The sequence below is a fragment of the Hyperolius riggenbachi genome, chromosome 7, assembly GCF_040937935.1.
Source record: "Hyperolius riggenbachi isolate aHypRig1 chromosome 7, aHypRig1.pri, whole genome shotgun sequence".
Lineage (NCBI taxonomy): Eukaryota > Metazoa > Chordata > Amphibia > Anura > Hyperoliidae > Hyperolius > Hyperolius riggenbachi.
In genome coordinates, this window is record NC_090652.1 from 39953326 (window position 1) to 39974190 (window position 20865).

Here is a 20865-nt window from a genome sequence, read left to right on the forward strand (position 1 = left end):
TCATGTTGTGATCACTATTTCCCAAATGTTCTTGAACCTGCACATTTGATACATTATCTGGTCTATTAGAAATGATCAGATCCAGTAACGCATTCCCCCTAGTTTGTTCCGTTACCATTTGAGTCAAGTAATTGTCCTGTAGTGCTGCCAGAAATCTGATGTTGTCCGCCCAAACCTGTCCGAACTCCCTCAGTCTTCCTCCAACCGGGCAAGCCTGGGCGGAGACACCATCAAAAGGACTTCTGTTGTCCCTGAGAAGATGGTATAGACTTCTGCTTGTTGACTCTGTGTAGAGTCGATTGGGAGCTCTGCCAATTCCTGCAATACTCACATCCCGGTCTGTAAGAGCGAGCGTTGCGATATTTTGGCTGCTGAAATCTCGACTGCTGGAAAGCCGGCTTTTTATTCTTCCTATCCTGCGGGATTAATCCCGATCTTCCCCCTGTAACACGCTGAATGGCTGTGTCCATTTCACTACCGAATAAGTTCTTCCCATCGTATGGAATCTTGCACCAATCGATTCGCGAGGATGGATCAGCCAACCATGCCCTCAACCAAAGCGCTCTCTTCGCGACCACCGATTGTACCATGGATCTTGATGTACATCTGATTATATCCACCGCCGCTTCTCCCATGAGGTCGGCAGTGAGTTTCAGGTCATCTAACGCGGCAATAATCGTGTCTCTTTCTACGCCGTTTCGAAGTGCTTCTTCGGTGTCTGCAGTCCAGGATTTTAAAGCCTTAGCTATTGAAGTAAGAGCCACCGCAGGTCTGGTGGCCCCACCAGCGCTTGTGTAGATCTTCTTTAGTTCAGAATCTATTTTTCTATCCAACGCGTCTTTAAAGGATGCTGCATTCTCTCTGGGCAATGTTGAGGGCTTTGCGAGTCTCGTAACTGATGCATCTACTATTGGAGGGTTATCTAATGGCTTTGCCTTTTCCTCTTTGATCGGGTATAGTTTATTTAGCCGATTACTCAACGGGGGCCTCTTCTCAATCTTATCCCACTCTTCATTGATCACTTCCGCTATTTCGTCCATAAACGGAAAAGGGGTGCATTTCTTTCTCAAATGTGAATAGTACTCTATTTTTCTTCGGCTTTCCCGACCCGTTTTAATCCTCTGTATCCTGCCACTGTATGGCCTCTCTGACTGAACATACGTAGGGTTCAACCAGAGAGAAATCAAATCCTACTGCTTGCAAATCATCCTCTATCGGTATTGGCTGTTGTTGCGTCGTTGACGGCTGAGGTGGCAGGGAAGCTAGATATTCTCTCATTGAATCTTGGACTGCAGCTTTAATTAGTTCGGACACGTCCGCCGGTGTTTGTTGCGTTTCTGATGACATTTCCGAAAAGCATCTCTGACATACGGTCTTTCCTGGCAATGCGTCTCTTTCACAAGACCAACATCTTCTGTCTTTTCGAGTTGCAGAGCTTGATCTGTGTCCATGAGGTGATAGACTCCTTTCTCGGTAGTGGTAGTCTTCTGGATTGCCTTTCCGCGACTTTGATCTGCTCCGAGACTTCTTGCTCTTGTGATGATGCATCCTAGGGCTGACCAATAAAAAAACAAAAACAAAAAAAAATTGGTATTAGTTTGCGCTCAGTGTTGCGGGCAAGAACCTACCTGAATACCCCCTACCTTTCTACCCAGGGCTGGTTTGAGGTCGAGGCTGTGGAATCCATAGGATCAGCTGAATTAGCTGTAAGAAAGAGATGAAACAATGTATAGTATAGGCAGAGTAGGGGAAATAGAAATATAGAAGGCTACAGCCTTGAAGCTGTGCTGCTCTCTCGGATATTGATACCTGGTACTTCCTGTCGAATGGTTCGCACATCCTGCTTCCCAAGGGGCTGTTCCGCAGCGCTCATGTTGAGCTCAGTAGAGGTCCGACTTGTTAGGAGTTAGCCACCTAATAGAGGAGCCGCACGGGGGACAGGGAACCCAGCGCACAGGGAGTCACACGCCTTCCCTATTGCCAACCGACAGCGCGAAAACGCAGAGCGCAAGGTTTAAATTCTCTTCCGGCTTCCTCCATGCTTCCGGCCAATGAAAGCAGCCAGCGTGACGTCACATCCGGCGGAACTCAGAGTACTGGAGATGTGGAACGCAGGCGCCGCTCAATGGAGCGCACGCCCTCCGAGAAGAGCAGAAAGAGGAAGGATCCCACAGCGCAAGGGGCACTGCTCTTAGCAGAGATCAGGTATTTAGGACTGTCCAGGTACACGCGCAGCCCGCAGTACTCCAGCAAACTGTCAGGCTCTACCCCAGCTAATTTTTAGCATTATAGGGGGGGGGGGGGAATTGGTCAAGGCCACCAATCCACAAACGCTGTAAAAAAGAACAGCGGATAGGGGGTAAAAATACAAGATAAACTTAAGGCTAATAAGGCCCAAAAAACTACGTCCCTGAGGTGAGCTCCGAGGACAAAAGAAGACTGGGGGGGGGGGGGGGGGGCGGGTCTCACGATTTAATTTATGTATTCTACGTCCTATGGGGTAGAGTGGGCAGGACATCTACCCATTCGTGTGATGACATAGGCATTGGGAAATCATGTTTCAGAGGTAATGGTTCTAGCATTTCATGTATTGGAGGTAATAGTTCTTGCATATCATGTGTCAGAAGTAGGGGTTGTTGCTTATCATGTGTCGGAAGTAGGGCTTTTTGCATATTTGCCCAAGGCCACCAATCCACAAACGCTGTAAAAAAGAACAGCGGATAGGGGGTAAAAATACAAGATAAACTTAAGGCTAATAAGGCCCAAAAAACTACGTCCCTGAGGTGTGTCATGTGTCGGAAGTAGGGGTTGTTGCTTATCATGTGTCGGAAGTAGGGCTTTTTGCATATCAAGTGTGAGAAGTAGGGGTTGTTGCATATCATGTGTCAGAGGTAATGGTTCTTGCATTCGATGTGTCAGAGGTAACGGTTGCTGCATTTATTACTTGATAGGCATAGTTGGCTACATTTGCTGCTTTGGGATCATTGTTGCAGCATTTGACATTCTGTTGTCGTCTCATGATTACTAAAGGGTATGCTGATCAGTGGTGTACCTAGGGTATTTGACACCAAGTGCTGGGTATTATAAGACACCCCCCTCCCCCCCCCCCCCCCCCAAAAAAAAGTAAAGGGGCAAAAAACCCATTTACTTGAAGTATAACATGTGGCCAAAAAATGGGCGTGACCGGATGAGGGCGGAGCTAACTGTAATTTAACGTGAACCCGGGGTGAGAGTAATATGGAGGCTACCATATTTATTTCCTTTTAAACAATACTAGTTGCCTGCCAGCCCTGCTGATCTATTTGGCTGCAGTAGTGAACTGAATCACACCAGAAAGAAAGACTGGTCCTATCCCATCTGCAGAACCACACCGATCCACTACTGGATACTCTCCAATTCGCATACAGGGCCAACCGATCTGTGGATGACACCATCAACATCATTCTTGCACACATCACTGAACACCTGGATAAACCCAAGTCATATGCCAGGATCCTCCTCCTGGACTTCAGTTCAGCATTTAACACCATCTGTCCGAACATTCTGCATGACAACCTGGAACGTCTTGGTGTTGATCCCACCCTCCGTGCCTGGATCAAAGACTTTCTCACTAATAGGACACAGCTAGTTAGACTTGGCGACTGCTCCTCCAGTGCAAGAACCACCAACACTGGTGCACCGCAAGGGTGTGTACTATCGCCGCTGCTCTTTTCCCTGTACACAAACAGCTGCACCTCATCTGTGGACACGGTCAAGGTCATTAAGTTTGCGGACGATACCACCATTCTAGGTCTCATCAGCGAAGATGGCGAGCTTGAATATCACCGTGAGATTGAGCGGACCCTCGAGTGGTGCTCGAACAACAGACTTGTACTAAATGCGGCAAAAACTGTGGAACTGATAGTGGACTTCAGGAAGAACGCTCCACCACCCAGCCCAGTCTTCATCAATGGCACGGAGGCACCAGGGTACAAAGTGCGCGGCTCCTAGGCACCACCATCACTGAGAAATTGAAATGGGATGTAAATACCTCCACAACACAAAAGAAAGCCCAGCAGAGACTGTTCTTCCTGAGACAGCTGAGGAAGTTTGGAATGCCAAGGGAACTACTGACCAGTTTTTACACGGCGACCATTGAATCTGTCCTTTGCTCCTCCATCATCGTCTGGTACTCAGGTGCAAACGCAAGGGACAGGCTCAAACTCCAGAGAGTTATCAACACTGCAGAGAGGATTATCGGGTCCCCCTTGCCTTCACTAGACCTTCTCCATACTTCCAGAATAAAGTCCAGGGCCAACAGGATCATACATGACCCCTCCCACCCTGGAAATCACTTCTTCACCCTCCTCCGCTCAGGGCGTCGCTATAGGTCCATCCCCACCAAAACCACCAGGCGCAGAAATACATTCTTCCTACAAGCGATTACCCTCCTCAACTCAGACCATCTCTCCTACGCCATTTCCTAGCACCCTCCAAGATCCTTGGCACCCCAGAGCACGAGCGCATGCCCAATGACTGATCCCCATATGCTCACTCTTGGCACAATGACAGTTGCCTCCAGTACTAAGCGTTGCGGTGCAAGGATGCGGCTGTATAGAATGTAGCTACCCTCACTATGTATTGCTTTCTGTGTTTTTCGCACCATGTTACAATATTTGTATTTTAATTTGCTTTATGTTGTTGTGTTATTTGCACCATGTGTTAATTGTTATCTGCACCATGCCATCTTAGCCCAGTGTTCTCCCCAGAATTTTTTTCCAGCCGGGTGGCATGAAAAAGTAGCCGGGTGGCATAAAATGGGCGTGGCCATGACGTGTCAGAAAATGGGCGTGCCCATGACAGGGCGTAGCTAACTGTGATGTAGCAATGTAATGCAAAAGGGCCCTAATTTTTTTCCCCCAAAACACAGGCAAATTGTCCATAAAAGTAATTACACCGGTTTTCCCCAAAAACACATACCGGTATATAAGAAGGTTGCATTTCCCCCACAAAACACACACACACACACACACACACACACACACACACCACAATGCAGCGTAGCGTTTCCCTCAAGATGTGGTGGTCTCATGATGCGATCATGCCAATGTGACAGAAATCTGAGGAATGTCTCAAAGAATGAAGGTGGTTCTGAAAGCAAAAAGGGGTCTAACTCAGTACTAGCAAGAATAAGAATCAGACACAATAGAACAGACATTATGCCACATATAAAATCCAGAAACCATTACTCAAAATGTCCAATCCATAAATCATTATTAAAAATGTGAAATGCAGAAACGATTACCCCAATGTCAAATGTAGGTCAGGCTGATGGCTAGTGGAGTGGGCTAGTCTGTTAGGTAGGTCAGGCTGCCCCGCTAGTGGGGTAGGAAGGTATGCAAGGCTGATGCCTAGTGGTATGGGTAGGTAGGTAGGTCAGGCTGGTTGTTCGTGGGGTGGGTGGCAAAGTAGGTAAGGCTTGCGGCTAGTGGGGTGGGTGGCAAAGTAGGTAAGGCTTGCGGGTAGTGGGGTGGGTGGCAAAGTAGGTAAGGCTGGTGGCTAGTTGGTTGGGTGGATGGCAAAGTAGGTCAGGCTGGAGGCTAGTGGGGTGGGTGGCAAAGTAGGTCAGGCTAGTGGGGTGGGTGGGTGGCAAAGTAGTTCAGGCTGGTGGCTAGTGGGAGGTGGGGGGGGGGTGGGTGGCAAAGTAGTTCAGGTTGCTGGCTAGTGGGGTGGTGGGTAGCAAAGTAATTCAGGCTGGTGGCTAGTGGGGTGGGTGGCAAAGTAGGTCAGGCTGGTGACTAGTGGGGTGGGTGGCAAAGTAGTTCAGGTTGGTGGCTAGTGGGGTGGGTGGCAAAGTAGGTCAGGCTGGTGGCTAGTGGGGTGGGTGGGTGGCAAAGTAGGTCAGAATGGTGGCTAGTGGAGTGGGAGGGTGGCAAAGTAGGTCAGGCTGGTGGCTAGTGGGGTGGGTGGGAGGCAAAGTAGGTCAGGCTGGTGGCTAGTGGGGTGGGTGGGAGGCAAAGTAGTTCAGGTTGGTGGCTAGTGGGGTGGTGGGTAGCAAAGTAATTCAGGCTGGTGGCTAGTGGGGTGGGTGGCAAAGTAGGTCAGGCTGGTGGCTAGTTGGGTGGGTGGGTGGCAAAGTAGGTCAGAATGGTGGCTAGTGGGGTGGGTGGGTGGCAAAGTAGGTCAGGCTGGTGGCTAGTGGGGTGGGTGGGAGGCAAAGTAGTTCAGGTTGGTGGCTAGTGGGGTGGTGGGTAGCAAAGTAATTCAGGCTGGTGGCTAGTGGGGTGGGAGGCAAAGTAGGTCAGGCTGGAGGCTAGTGGGGTGGGTGGGAGGCAAAGTAGGTAAGGCTGGTTGCTACTGGGGGGGCAAAGAAAGTCAAGCTGGTGGCTAGTGGGGTGGGTGGTGGCAAAGTAGGTCAGTCTGGTGGCTAGTGGGGTTTGTGAGTTTGTATGTAGGTCCCCTCCTCCCTCTCGGTTAGCATGGCAGCAGGTTGCTCCTCACATTGTATGGTGTGAAATCCTCCGCCGCTTCCCGAAGGTCTCCCCCAGCCTCTGCACCCGATGTCAGACAGGCAGGCAGGCTGCAGTAAACTGATAGCCCGGATTCCTCCATCCGGATTCCTCCAAAGCCCTGCTGATTGCCCAGATTCCTCCATCCTCCTCTGCCAGCAAGCGGCATGCGTGCCAAGCCAACCACCGCGAGCGGGTCCGTAGCGAGGCAGCCTTCTATTGGCCGGTGGGGGATACAGATGCGCCTTGATTGGTGGGGGACGCTGACTCATCCCGCCCAGTTCACGAATCACTGCGAGACTAGGAGAGGAGCTTACTACACTAAAAAGTGTTCCCGGCTCCAGGCTGCGCGGCCGCCATTTTTCTGGAGGATCGACGCGCAGATTAAAATACTATGAAAAAAAATGATGCCTGAAGGGTTCAAAACAGGCGGGCGGGGTTTCAAAACCAGCCGGGCGGCCCGCCCACTTGATTAGTCCTGGGGAGAACACTGTAGCCTATTGCCTGTGTCCACAAATAATTGCGGGTGCGGCGCCTGTCGCACTTGGCGAATAAAGAATTCTGTATTCTGTAAACAAGCATGCTTGTTCAGGGTCTATGGTTGAAAGAATAAAGGCATAAAGGGAGACAGAAGGAGGAACAGGGGGGCAGAGGTAGCACAAGAGGACAAAGAAAGGCATAAGCAGGCCCAAAGGGGCACAGAAGGAGGCAGAGGTGGCACAGGGGGACTGAATGAGGCACATGGCGACAGAGGGAGGCACAACAGGAGACAGGAAGAGTCATAAAGGGAGACAGAAGGACAAACGGGGTTAGACATGGCACAAGGGACTGCAGGAGGCACAAGGAGACAGAAAGAGGCACAAGGGGGGGGGGGGGGGGGAATGCACAAGGCACAGTGGCAGCTGCCTGCAACTTACACTAGGGAGATGCAGCAGAAGCAAGTAGTAGAACACTCACAGGGACAGGGCTTAGAAAGGGGGTGGGGCTTAATCCAGCAACATAGTGCTCTCAGGACCAATGGCACTCCAGGCAATGGCCTGTACTACCTATGCCTAAAGCGCCCCTGCCCAAAGATAAGTGGCACATGCCTCGGATCTATTCTGGGGTGCCCCATATGTCTGCCAGGCAGTCTGCTGTGTTACCTTAATGGCGGGCATGTTGGGAGCTGTGGTACATCAATCGGGGTATGCTGGGTGCTGTGGTGCCTCTATATGGGCATACTGGATGCTGTGGGGCCATGCTGGGCACTGTGATGCCTTTATGAGGGGCATGCAGGGAGCTGTGCTTCTTCTAAGGGGGCATGCTGGGAGTTGTGGTGCCTCAATGGGAGGCCCATGGGAGGGGATCCACTAGGTCAGGGAATGTTATGGGAGATCTGCCAGATAACCTGTCGCCAGGCCAACTCAGGCAGCAGAAAGCCAGACTAGTCAACTCAGAACCCAGGTAGCTCTGCCTAGTAATGTTTAAGTGATGCTGCTTATTTATGTGATATGCAGCATTTTTGGTTTTTTTTTGTATTAATGGAGAGGGGGCTTCATCCATCACTTTGCTGGGCAGGCCTACTTAGACCACTGTTAATTTCATGTAAATTTGACTCCACCCATGACAACACCCACATTCTGGTGCATGGCCATACCCATTTTCTGGCTGGAGTGCCCAAAAGTACCACGGATCTCATCGGATCCTAGCAACTCCCCTGGGTTGCACCCAAAGATGGTGATTGTGGGTGATTGATGAACAGATTGTGGAAGGTATGAGAATCAGAAGAGGTTTCTAGAGGGGAAAACAAGTGAATATTGTTAGCGAGGGTTAGGATCTTGAATTGTATCCTTTGTGTGACAGGCAGCCAGTGGGGGGAACCACAGAACAGGTAAGCATTAGAGGAGAGGTGGATGAGTCATTCTGCAGAGTCCATAATGGATGAAGTGAGGCAGATCTGTTAGCAGGCAGGCTACAGAGAAGAGACTTGCAGTAGTCAAACAAACAGGGCGTGTACAAGTAGTGTGGTTGTGTCTTGGGTGAGGGGTGAATGCAGGAAATGTTTTTTTGGTGTGTGGTTTGTGCAAGAGATTCAAGTCAAGTATTAAGCGTAGGCAGCGGGCCTGGGGGAAAGGTATTATTGGCATGTTGTCAACATAATTAGTTGTGATAATATTTCATGCTATGAAAATAATGCGCACTGTGTTAATGGGAGACAGTGAATACCCCGCCCACTCCAAACTGGTTGGCACTTACTTAACCCTTCCTAGACATAAAGAAGCGTAACAGTCTATGCGATCCAAAAGCAAAAGAAAGGGTTAGAATCTAGACTAGAGTCTGGAACAGGCAGATATGATTATAATAAAAAAAACAAAAACAAAAAAAAACAAACCACAGATTCACAACTCAGTTTGTCGGCAGCTGAAAGGACAGCCATCAACTCCCTCAGAAATAATAGTGACATTGTCTTAAGAAATGCAGATGAGTGAGGGAGATGATTGTCCTCAATGCTGCTGACCACAGGAAGATGCCATCCAACAACTTTCTCACACATTTGAAACCACCAAGGGACCTAAAAAATAATATATCAGGAGCAATTAGCCCAGATTATTAGCTAGGACCAATTCCTAGGCTTTCTTAGTGTGAAAGAATCTCTAATTGTCAGCCCTTCACCATGGGTGTCCGCAGAAATTTTTCCAGGGGGGGGGGGGGCAAAAAGGGGAGGAAGAAGTGGTGTGGATGGTGGAGAAGTTGGGTGTGGCCATGGACCAGAATGTGGGTGTGGTCAATGGGGGAGACAAATTTAAATGAGCTTAGCAATGTTGGACGTTAGATTAGGACAGTGGTGGCGAACCTTTTGGAGGCCGAGTGCCCAAACTGCAACCCAAAAGTCACTTATCTATCGCAAAGTGGCAACAGCAATTTAAACTAAATACAAACGTTTTAACTCATACATGAACATTATGGAAAATCCAAGTTGAAAATAAACTGTGAAGATAAACAATTTCATCCATCCTACTCCTGAAAAATGTACGGTATTCTTTTTTTTAGAACCTCACAGTTTATTTTCTGTTTTAAAAAGCTAAAAAAGTAGGTTTAATGCTATTTTCTCATATGATGATGATTCAGCTTTTCCCATAGTCTCGCTGTTAGCAATCATGAGGCCCCCAACAAGACAAATCAGCAATCATGACGGCCCCAAAAAGACATTCAGCAATCATGAGGCCCCCCAACAAGACAAATCAGCAATCATGAGGGCCCCAAAAAGACACATTCAGCAATCATGAGGCCCCCAACAAGACAAATTCAGCAATCATGAGGCCCCCAACAGATCATGAGGCCCCCAACAAGGCACATTCTGCAATCATGAGGCCCCCAACAAGACAAATTCAGCAATCTTGAGGCCCCCAACAAATCATGAGGCCCCCAACAAGACAAATTCAGTAACCATGAGGCCCCCAACAAGACAAATTCAGCAGTCATGAGGCACATAAAAAGACGGCATTTCACATAAATAGGCAGAATGCTCCCTTAAAGTGAACCAGAGACGAAGCACCCTCATGTATTTTACCATATAGACCAGTGGGAACATTAGAGAAAACACCTACCTTGATCTCTGCTTCATCAATGCTCAGCCTGCTTGTTAACAGCCCTGATATAATCCCCGACTGAGCATTTACTGCTCTCAGAAGCTATTTTCTGCTAGGACTACATTAACGACTGGCTAAGGATTTTTAAAAATGTACCTGAAGGGGAAAATGTGCTCAATTTAGGATTTTATCCAAGTAGAGCAGGGGTTTCAAACTTAAATGCAAACTGGGCCGAAACTGAACACTGGGACCTAGTCACGGGCCAACCTCAGCGTCTACTGGCCACCTTCCTCCCTTATAATAGTTCCCTGGTGTTTAAAGACTCCCTCCAACACCTATACAGTTCCCCCTTGTCTAGAGGTTCTCCTCCCTCACCTATACAGTTTCTTGGTGTCTAGAGGCCCCCAACCTCCCCTATACAGTTCCCTAGCATTTAGTGCTTTTATCCCTACCTCCCCTTCCAAGGTGTTATAGGGCTTCAACTCCAATATAGCTTCTCTGATGGTCTACAGTGGGCCAAACATAATGCAAGGTGGAGAAACCACTTGGGGGCCAAATTCCCCTTTTTATCTCTTTCTTGCTCTCAGAAGCCATTTTCTGCTAGGAAAGTGTTTTATAGTTGGAATTTTTTATCAGTGAGGGTCACACTGTAGTCACTTCCTGTCTGAGTCCGGACTGAGTCAGCCACTTACATACCTGATATTTAGCTCTTTCAGGCAGAGAAAGAAAAAAAGGAACACAGCATAGTTATTTGTGTTCTAGGCAGGGCTGTGGAGTCGGTCCAAAAATCCACCGACTCCGACTCCTCTAATTTGCATATTACAATTTTGTTGATTAAAAGTATGTAACATGAAATTCGTCTCTTAACTGCCAACGCTTAGGAATTTTACAAGACAACTGAAGTGAGAAGGATATGTAGACTACTATATTTATTCCCTTTAGACTAAAACTAGTCCTTGGTAAGAGTACTTGTAAAAGGTACAAACCGGAACAAAGAACATCTATCAGGCCCTAGGCAATGTAAGTGTGGGTACATGTAAGAGTGATGTGCAGGTACTCTGCAGGGAAATGAGGAGATTGTAAACAGACAATACCTCTGTGTTCAATGTGCACAGCATTCTCAGTGGATTCCTGCAGCTCTGTGGGGAGTGCATATGTAGAGTATAGTACTACTGTGTAACAAAGTAAACCTGAGACAAATGAAATTAAAGTTTTATACATACCTGGGGCTTCCTCCAGCCGCCTTCAGGATAATCAGTCCCTGTATGTCCTCCTCCACCACCTGGATCTTCTGCTATGAGTCCAGGTACTTGAGCCAGTCAGGCGTAGTGCGCATGCACACACTCCGCCGCCAGGAGCATACTACACCTGTGCAGCACTATTGCACAGGTGCAGAATGTTCCTGGCTGTGGGAGCGGCATGCGGCCGGACAGCGCTGACTGGCTGAATTACCAGGACTCATAGCAGAAGATCCGGGTGGTGGAGGACAGCGAGGGACTGATTAGCCTGACGGGGGCTGGAGGAAGCCCCAGGTATGTATAAAACTTTACTTTTCATCCGTTTCAGTTACCCTTTAATTTGTAGTCACCAAACCAAATTTTAATAACATATCAAATTATTTGATTTCATCAGCAAAGGGAGTGCATACATTTGCATAAATCAGCATCAATGCAGAATTATTTCCATCTCATTGACCATCTCTATTAGTGACACAGCTACACATCAGGCTTTATTCTTACAGCAGAGATGTTATTTAGTATATATAAGAGATTCCTGTGTACACATCATATATACAGTCACAATCAGATATGTATATCTGACCTTAAAAATACGGGGACTGCTTTATTGAAGCAGCACAAGTAACTAATTTTGACTGGTTTATTTCATTTTTGTGGACTAAGCACAGCTATTACTGTATATATACTGTATATATACATTATTTTTAATGACTATTATCTGAGAAATAGAACATTTTATCATATTTTCTATTTTAATTACAGTTACAAATTCATTAGGAGTCGGAGTCGGTGCATTTTTTCCCGACTCCGACTCCAGGCACCCAAAATTGCCCGACTCCACAGCCCTGGTTCTAGGCACTGTACATACCCATGTCTTTCTCATCAAGTGGCTGGATAGGGCTCTGCCTCTGACACAGGAGACCTGGGTTCAAATCTCGGCTCTGCCTGTTCAGTAAGCCAGCACAAATTCAGTAAGGAGTTTCTTGGGCAAGTCTCCTTAACACTGCTACTGCCTACTGAGTGCGCTCTAGTGGCTGCCTCGCAAGCGATTTGAGTCCGACAGGAGAAAGGCACTATATAAATACTGCAATTATTATCATGTCACATGTCACCTCGGGTATCCTTTAATATGGTAGACACCTCTCACCTGGCTTCTGAATTCTCCTCTACTGGCTGCTGTGCCTGGCTGGCCTGGCAATACTGCTTTTGGCTGGCTGGCGGTGATGCTGTGGCCGGGCTGGCTGGCGGTGGTGCTGTGGCCGGGCTGGCTGGCGGTGGTGCTGTGGCCGGGCTGGCTGGCGGTGGTGCTGTGGCCGGGCTGGCTGGCGGTGATGCTGTGGCCGGGCTGGCTGGCGGTGATGCTGTGGCCGGGCTGGCTGGCGGTGATGCTGTGGCCGGGCTGGCTGGCGGTGATGCTGTGGCCGGGCTGGCTGGCGGTGATGCTGTGGCCGGGCTACCTGGCGGTGATGCTGTGGCCGGGCTACCTGGCGGTGATGCTGTGGCCGGGCTACCTGGCGGTGATGCTGTGGCCGGGCTGGCTGGCGGTGGTGCTGTGGCCGGGCTGGCTGGCGGTGATGCTGTGGCCGGGCTGGCTGGCGGTGATGCTGTGGCCGGGCTGGCTGGCGGTGATGCTGTGGCCGGGCTGGCTGGCGGTGATGCTGTGGCCGGGCTGGCTGGCGGTGATGCTGTGGCCGGGCTGGCTGGCGGTGATGCTGTGGCCGGGCTGGCTGGCGGTGATGCTGTGGCCGGGCTGGCTGGCGGTGATGCTGTGGCCGGGCTACCTGGCGGTGATGCTGTGGCCGGGCTACCTGGCGGTGATGCTGTGGCCGGGCTACCTGGCGGTGATGCTGTGGCCGGGCTACCTGGCGGTGATGCTGTGGCCGGGCTACCTGGCGGTGATGCTGTGGCCGGGCTGGCTGGCGGTGGTGCTGTGGCCGGGCTGGCTGGCGGTGATGCTGTGGCCGGGCTGGCTGGCGGTGATGCTGTGGCCGGGCTGGCTGGCGGTGATGCTGTGGCCGGGCTGGCTGGCGGTGATGCTGTGGCCGGGCTGGCTGGCGGTGATGCTGTGGCCGGGCTACCTGGCGGTGATGCTGTGGCCGGGCTACCTGGCGGTGATGCTGTGGCCGGGCTACCTGGCGGTGATGCTGTGGCCGGGCTACCTGGCGGTGATGCTGTGGCCGGGCTGGCGGTGATGCTGTGGCCTGGCTGGCAGTGATGCTTTGGCCGGGTTGGCTGGCGGTGATGCTGTGATCTGGCTGGCGGTGATGCTGGGCTGCGCTTAGGTGGTTGAAGTAAATGCTGGCCTGACTGGTGGTGATGCTGTGGCCTTTTTGACAGTGATTCTGGGCTGGTTGGCTGGTGGTGATGCTGGGCTGGCTGGCCTGGATAGTTTAGGTGCCCCCTAGTTTAGGTAGCGCCAGGAGTCCCCCAGTTTAGGTAGTGACAGGGCCCCCCAGTCCATTTAGAGAGAGGTGCCACCCAGTTCAGGTAGTGACAGGAGCCACCCAGTGTATGCAGTGACAGGTGCCCCCCAGTATATGTAGTGACAGGAGCCCCCCAGTTTAGGTAGTGACAGGAGCCCCCCAGTTCAGGTAGTGACAGAAGGCCCCCAGTTCAGGTAGTGACAGAAGCCCCCAGTTCAGGTAGTGACAGAAGGCCCCCAGTTCAGGTAGTGACAGAAGCCCCCAGTTCAGGTAGTGACAGAAGGCCCCCAGTTCAGGTAGTGACAGAAGGCCCCCAGTTCAGGTAGTGACAGAAGGCCCCCAGTTCAGGTAGTGACAGAAGCCCCCCAGTTCAGGTAGTGACAGAAGGCCCCCAGTTCAGGTAGTGACAGAAGGCCCCCAGTTCAGGTAGTGACAGAAGCCCCCCAGTTCAGGTAGTGACAGAAGGCCCCCAGTTCAGGTAGTGACAGAAGCCCCCCAGTTCAGGTAGTGACAGAAGCCCCCCAGTTCAGGTAGTGACAGAAGGCCCCCAGTTCAGGTAGTGACAGAAGCCCCCCAGTTCAGGTAGTGACAGAAGGCCCCCAGTTCAGGTAGTGACAGAAGCCCCCCAGTTCAGGTAGTGACAGAAGGCCCCCAGTTCAGGTAGTGACAGAAGCCCCCCAGTTCAGGTAGTGACAGAAGGCCCCCAGTTCAGGTAGTGACAGAAGCCCCCCAGTTCAGGTAGTGACAGAAGCCCCCCAGTTCAGGTAGTGACAGAAGCCCCCCAGTTCAGGTAGTGACAGAAGCCCCCCAGTTCAGGTAGTGACAGAAGGCCCCCAGTTCAGGTAGTGACAGAAGCCCCCCAGTTCAGGTAGTGACAGAAGCCCCCCAGTTCAGGTAGTGACAGAAGCCCCCAGTTCAGGTAGTGACAGAAGCCCCCCAGTTCAGGTAGTGACAGAAGGCCCCCAGTTCAGGTAGTGACAGAAGCCCCCCAGTTCAGGTAGTGACAGAAGCCCCCCAGTTCAGGTAGTGACAGAAGCCCCCAGTTCAGGTAGTGACAGAAGCCCCCCAGTTCAGGTAGTGACAGAAGCCCCCCAGTTCAGGTAGTGACAGAAGCCCCCCAGTTCAGGTAGTGACAGAAGCCCCCCAGTTCAGGTAGTGACAGAAGCCCCCCAGTTCAGGTAGTGACAGAAGCCCCCCAGTTCAGGTAGTGACAGAAGGCCCCCAGTTCAGGTAGTGACAGAAGCCCCCCAGTTCAGGTAGTGACAGAAGCCCCCCAGTTCAGGTAGTGACAGAAGCCCCCAGTTCAGGTAGTGACAGAAGCCCCCAGTTCAGGTAGTGACAGAAGGCCCCCAGTTCAGGTAGTGACAGAAGCCCCCCAGTTCAGGTAGTGACAGGAGCCCCCCAGCTCAGGTAGTGACAGGAGCCCCCCAGTTCAGGTAGTGACAGAAGCCCCCCAGTTCAGGTAGTGACAGAAGGCCCCCAGTTCAGGTAGTGACAGAAGGCCCCCAGTTCAGGTAGTGACAGGAGCCCCCCAGTTCAGGTAGTGACAGGAGCCCCCCAGTTCAGGTAGTGACAGAAGCCCCCCAGTTCAGGTAGTGACAGAAGCCCCCCAGTTCAGGTAGTGACAGAAGCCCCCCAGTTCAGGTAGTGACAGAAGGCCCCCAGTTCAGGTAGTGACAGAAGGCCCCCAGTTCAGGTAGTGACAGAAGCCCCCAGTTCAGGTAGTGACAGAAGCCCCCAGTTCAGGTAGTGACAGAAGGCCCCCAGTTCAGGTAGTGACAGAAGCCCCCCAGTTCAGGTAGTGACAGGAGCCCCCCAGCTCAGGTAGTGACAGGAGCCCCCCAGCTCAGGTAGTGACAGGAGCCCCCCAGTTCAGGTAGTGACAGAAGCCCCCCAGTTCAGGTAGTGACAGGAGCCCCCCAGTTCAGGTAGTGACAGGAGCCCCCCAGTTCAGGTAGTGACAGGAGCCCCCCAGTTCAGGTAGTGACAGAAGCCCCCCAGTTCAGGTAGTGACAGAAGGCCCCCAGTTCAGGTAGTGACAGGGGGGCAGAACTAACCACAGCACAGCAGTAGGTACAAAGACAGACAGTTTCCCCTGTACTCCATCCCCCCTTGAAATCAGTTGCAGATTGGCCCGCCGCCCGACTCGTTTGCAGTCTGCACATGACACAGTCCCTCCCTGGCATGCCCGCCTCCTTGCTGACATCACAGACAGACAGTCTAAGGGCCTGTTTCCACTACACGCAGATTCAATATCTGGATGCAGAAAAACTGACTTCAATGAATGCCTATGGGCCTGTTTCCACTAAACGCAATTTTTTTGAAGCAGATTTCCTAATAGGCATTCATTGGAGTCAGTTTTCTGCATCCAGAATCCACATATAGTGTAAATAGGCCCTCACGGTTTCTGCCTGTGGGCTGGGCTCTGGCCGCACCCCCCTCCCTGCGTGAGTGCAGAGTGTGGGTGTGTGACGTCACATCAGGAGCAGAGCGGCCCTTGTCAGATTGTGCTGCCGCCTGCTACCACGTGACCCGCCGTCTCCATGGCCACCCGCCCCTCCCCCGCGATTGGCCATTTCGCCGATCAAAATCAATCATCCAGCCAGGGCCCGGGAAAAGGTCCTCCAGCACCAGAGGCAGAGATTCCAAAGTGCGCCCCCAAGCAACTTGCGGCCGAGAAACTGAGCGACGCCATAGTTGCCAATGTTAAAGGATTGATTTACCGGCCACTGCCAGTAATTCAGGTGTTAAGGGCACGTGTACCGTTTGGACAGCATGGTAGCAGCAGAGGAGTTCCGCTAACACTTTTATTGGCGGTAACAGCACAATAGCAGCAGTGGATTCCTGCTACTCTGGAACATAACTCTGTAGCGACCGGGACAGCGGAAAAAGCACAGGTGGAATTTGCATACCTGAGACAGGAGTAGCAACAATGGTAGCAGCAGTTAACTCTAAATAACTAATAATAATCAGTCTGATAGTTGTGGTGTTGGGGTTGGCGTTAGGTATAGGTTGACAGAAGGTCGGTGGTAAGTGTAGGTAGGGGGAGGGGTGGTGGTAGGTGTAGGGAGGAGGAGGGTTGGTGGTAGGTGTAGGGAGGAGGAGGGTTGGTGGTAGGTGTAGGGAGGAGGAGGGTTGGTGGTAGGTGTAGGGAGGAGGAGGGTTGGTGGTAGGTGTAGGGAGGAGGAGGGTTGGTGGTAGGTGTAGGGAGGGGGAGGGTTGGTGGTAGGTGTAGGGAGGGGGAGGGTTAGTGGTAGGTGTAGGGAGGGGGAGGGTTAGTGGTAGGTGTAGGGAGGGGGAGGGTTAGTGTTTGGCACTGAAGGGCACCAGGAGGTCAATAACAGAGCTGATGGACTACAAGGGGCTGGAAGAATAAATCCTCTTCTACCCCTAGTGACAGGTACTCTTTGAATGTATGCCAAAACATACACACACACACCACACTGACACACACACCACACTGACACACACCACACTGACACACACACACACACACACCACACTGACACACACCACACCACACTGACACACACCACACCACACTGACACACACCACACCACACTGACACACACACACACCACACTGACACACACACCACACTGACACACACTGACACACACCACACTGACACACACTGACACACACACCACACTGACACACACACACCCCACACTAACACATACAAACCACACACAAACCACACACTGACACACACAAACCACACACTGACACACACAAACCACACACTGACACACCACACTGACACACACCACACTGACACACACACACAGACACACCACATCTAATCAACTCCCACCCCCCTTACACATAATGAATGCCTGAGGTGAGGGGGGGAAGGCAGTTACACTGAGGGCTCTACAGCGCAGGGAGACTTATAACACCTAAACAGTTATGTGATTGGGAGGGGGACACACTCGCTGACAGTCTCTCTGCTGCAGCTTTACAGCCTCTATTATCCCCTCCCCCATACCTTCGTCTTACAGCAGAGTACGGGCGACAACTAGCCATCCAGTGCACGTGAAGTTTGCCTGCCTGGCTGGCTGGTGAGGTCATGGGAGGAGCTCACTGCTGCCTGGGGATTCCTGTCTCCTGTCCGATGCTGAGCACTGTGCAGTGCAGTGCCAGGCTTCCAGAAGTTCCCGGGTCCCACGATGTCTTGGATGGCAAGCAAGTGGGGCCACTTCTCCTAAACACAGCAACACGCAAGAAGTCGGCACCGCTTCCTGCTGTTGCCTAGCAACAGTAATGCTACAGTCTCTGCAGCGCCTGTCATCTGTTTGATGATAGCGCTGCAGTGCATAGGTACAGGGACGCAGGGGGACTCTGTGGAGGGTGGGCACCGGGACTTGTTCACCTGCCAGCCGCCCGACCAGTGCCCGGGGAGAGTGGGTGAGTGATAGGCAACGCAGCAGCAGCCTGTCAGCCTCGGGCAGCAAGTGGCGGCCAAGTCTTCATACACTTCCGGGTGCGGGTGGCTGGGGGCAGGGCCGGCGCTACCATTAAGGCAAAGGAGGCAGCTGCCCCAGGGCCCCAGAGCTTGTAGGGGCCCCCAGTGGCTACAAGAGGAAAAAAAAATTGCAAATCGGCCTTATAGTTTTTGAGAAAATCGATTTTAAAGTTTCAAAGGAAAATAACAAAACACATTTAAAAACCTGTCGACTTTAATGGTTAATAGCAAATCCACCTTAAATGCTAGAAACCCTAAATTTGCAGGATATGTTAAGGAGATCATTAGGAATAAGAGGAAAAAACTATTTTTCAAAAAGAGCTTATAGTTTTTGAGAAAATCAATTTTAACGTTTAGAAGGAAAAAAGTATAGTTTTAAATGCGGTAAATGTCACTTTTAGTAGCAAACCTAACGGTAGTGTAATTTTACATGCATCAAACGAAAGCGCAGTAAATTTCCTGACGAGGTTTCCAGGGGGTCTATACGCAGCCGCAGCGCTTTGGCCAGGGATCGCTATACAGCCGTAATATGGCTGTATGAAGATCCCTGGCATTTTTTCCTATTTTCCCAATTTTTTATGTTTAGAGTGTGGGAATTAAAAAAAAAAATTATGTGGGGGGCCCCCCAGGTTTATTTTGCCCTGGGGCCCCATTGTTGCTTAAACCGGCCCTGGCTGGGGGGGGGGGGGGGGAAGGCAGCAGCTGGCCAGGGGAGGGCAAATGCCCCATTTTGCCAGACGTAGGGACGCCCATGCCCTTCACCCTGTGTGCTGTTTTTCCATCACCTCCCCAAGGTTCATAAACTGGGTGTGGCTCCAATAGGCCGACCTATAGTGACAAACTTATGCTCTTTACTGGAGCGTATTGAAGCTTGGATTGATGCCCACTTACATTGTCACGCAGTACGCATCTATAACCAACTTATGTCTAGGAAGGGTTAAAGGGAACCTTAACTGCCGTGGAAAAATAAATTCACTTACCTGGGGGCTTTCCCAAGCCTCCTGCAGCCGTCCTGTGCCCGCGCCGGTCCTTCGGTGCCCTCCGGTCTCCCTCCGCCGCTAAGTTTCGATTTCGGACGGCTGCCAGTCGTCCTCGGGCCTCTTCCGCATTCCTCGTCGTAAACTGCAGTAAAGCGCGTCCGCATAACGCGTTTGGCGTCATGCGATGACGCGTTTGGCGTCATGCGGACGCGCTTTACTGCAGTTTACGACGAGGAATGCGGAAGAGGGCCGAGGATGACTGGCAGTCGTCCGAAATCGAAACTTAGCGGCGGAGGGAGACCGGAGGGCACCGGACGGCTGCAGGAGGCTTGGGAAAGCCCCCAGGTAAGTGAATTTATTTTTCCACGGCAGTTAAGGTTCCCTTTAAGTAGTACAGTAACTTGTGATAAACAAGCATCAGCTCAGAGCGGGCCTTCCTTCTTCCCACTTAATAAGGTAGAGCCCCCCTAAACAATAAACATAATTAAGCAGAGCCCCTCCCCTTCTTAAATCGCAAAACCTATCAGTGTACTGCACAATTACAAATCCCTGGTGTCAGTGGTGGATACCTGCAAACAAAAACAAAGACAAGACATGGTACTCAACTGCAGCCTGGCTCCTTGTGCCCTCTCCAGCAGCGCAGCCTGTGAACTCAGGTTTCACACACTCCTCCTTCCCTCTGGCTGTGTGCAGGAGATTGTCACATGTGGGGGCGGGGCCAAAACGGAGGGAAAAAGAATCTGGTGACATCATTGGCCAAGGGGAGGGACAAAGGCTGAGGCTGGGCTGCGGTGATTCGTTCAGCAGGGCTGAGGGGCGGGACTCTTGTCTGCAGGCTCAGCAGGAAACACATATTTATGGACATTGCAGCAATTAATACAGAAATCCCAGACACAAAAAAGTAACAATATTTACAGAAAGTTTGTTAATTAACAGACGGTTGGCAATGTGTTGTGGGCGGGGTTTGGCGCTTACATCATTATCTAGCTCAGCCTGAAGCTATCCTTATGGGCTGAGGCTGAGGCTGTCATCGCCCTCTGACCAATCACTGGCAGGGGGCGTGGATTTGATGTGAAAAGGTGGGAGGTTTGAGCACTACTTCCATAGTGTGCATGGGAATCAGCTGATATAGTCTGGCGTGTACTGCTCACAGCCTGCCTGCCTGTCTCCTCTCTGCCTGTCATCCTATGCGTCCTCCAGCAGCAGCAGCAGCCAGCCTCGTGCCTCCTCCAGCAGCAGCCAGCCAGCCTCATGCCTCCTCCAGCAGCAGCAGCCAGCCTCATGCCTCCTCCAGCAGCAGCAGCAGCCAGCCTCATGCCTCCTCCAGCAGCAGCAGCAGCAGCAGCCAGCCTCATGCCTCCTCCAGCAGCAGCAGAAGCCAGCCTCATGCCTCCTCCAGCAGCAGCAGAAGCCAGCCTGATGCCTCCTCCAGCAGCAGCAGAAGCCAGCCTGATGCCTCCTCCAGCAGCAGCAGAAGCCAGCCTGATGCCTCCTCCGGGCAGCTGAAGCCAGCCTGATGCCTCCTCCGGGCAGCTGAAGCCAGCCTGATGCCTCCTCCGGGCAGCTGAAGCCAGCCTGATGCCTCCTCCGGGCAGCTGAAGCCAGCCTGATGCCTCCTCCGGGCAGCTGAAGCCAGCCTGATGCCTCCTCCGGGCAGCTGAAGCCAGCCTGATGCCTCCTCCGGGCAGCTGAAGCCAG

General features: G+C 51.6%; 1 protein-coding gene across 3 annotated transcripts in view; it reads right to left on the reverse strand.

The window, feature by feature from the left end:
* Nucleotides 1-19929, reverse strand: part of LOC137524266 (uncharacterized) — a 168802-nt gene extending 148873 nt beyond the window's left edge. Inside the window, exon 1 of one of the 3 annotated variants that reach the window (XR_011022647.1) lies at nt 19774-19881. The gene's annotated coding sequence lies outside the window, so the exon portion shown is untranslated. Of the gene's footprint in view, nt 1-17710; nt 17940-19773 lie in introns of those variants that run through there. The other 2 variants (XM_068243936.1, XM_068243938.1) reach the window with 2 other exon arrangements.
* Nucleotides 19930-20865: the final 936 nt, after the last annotated feature.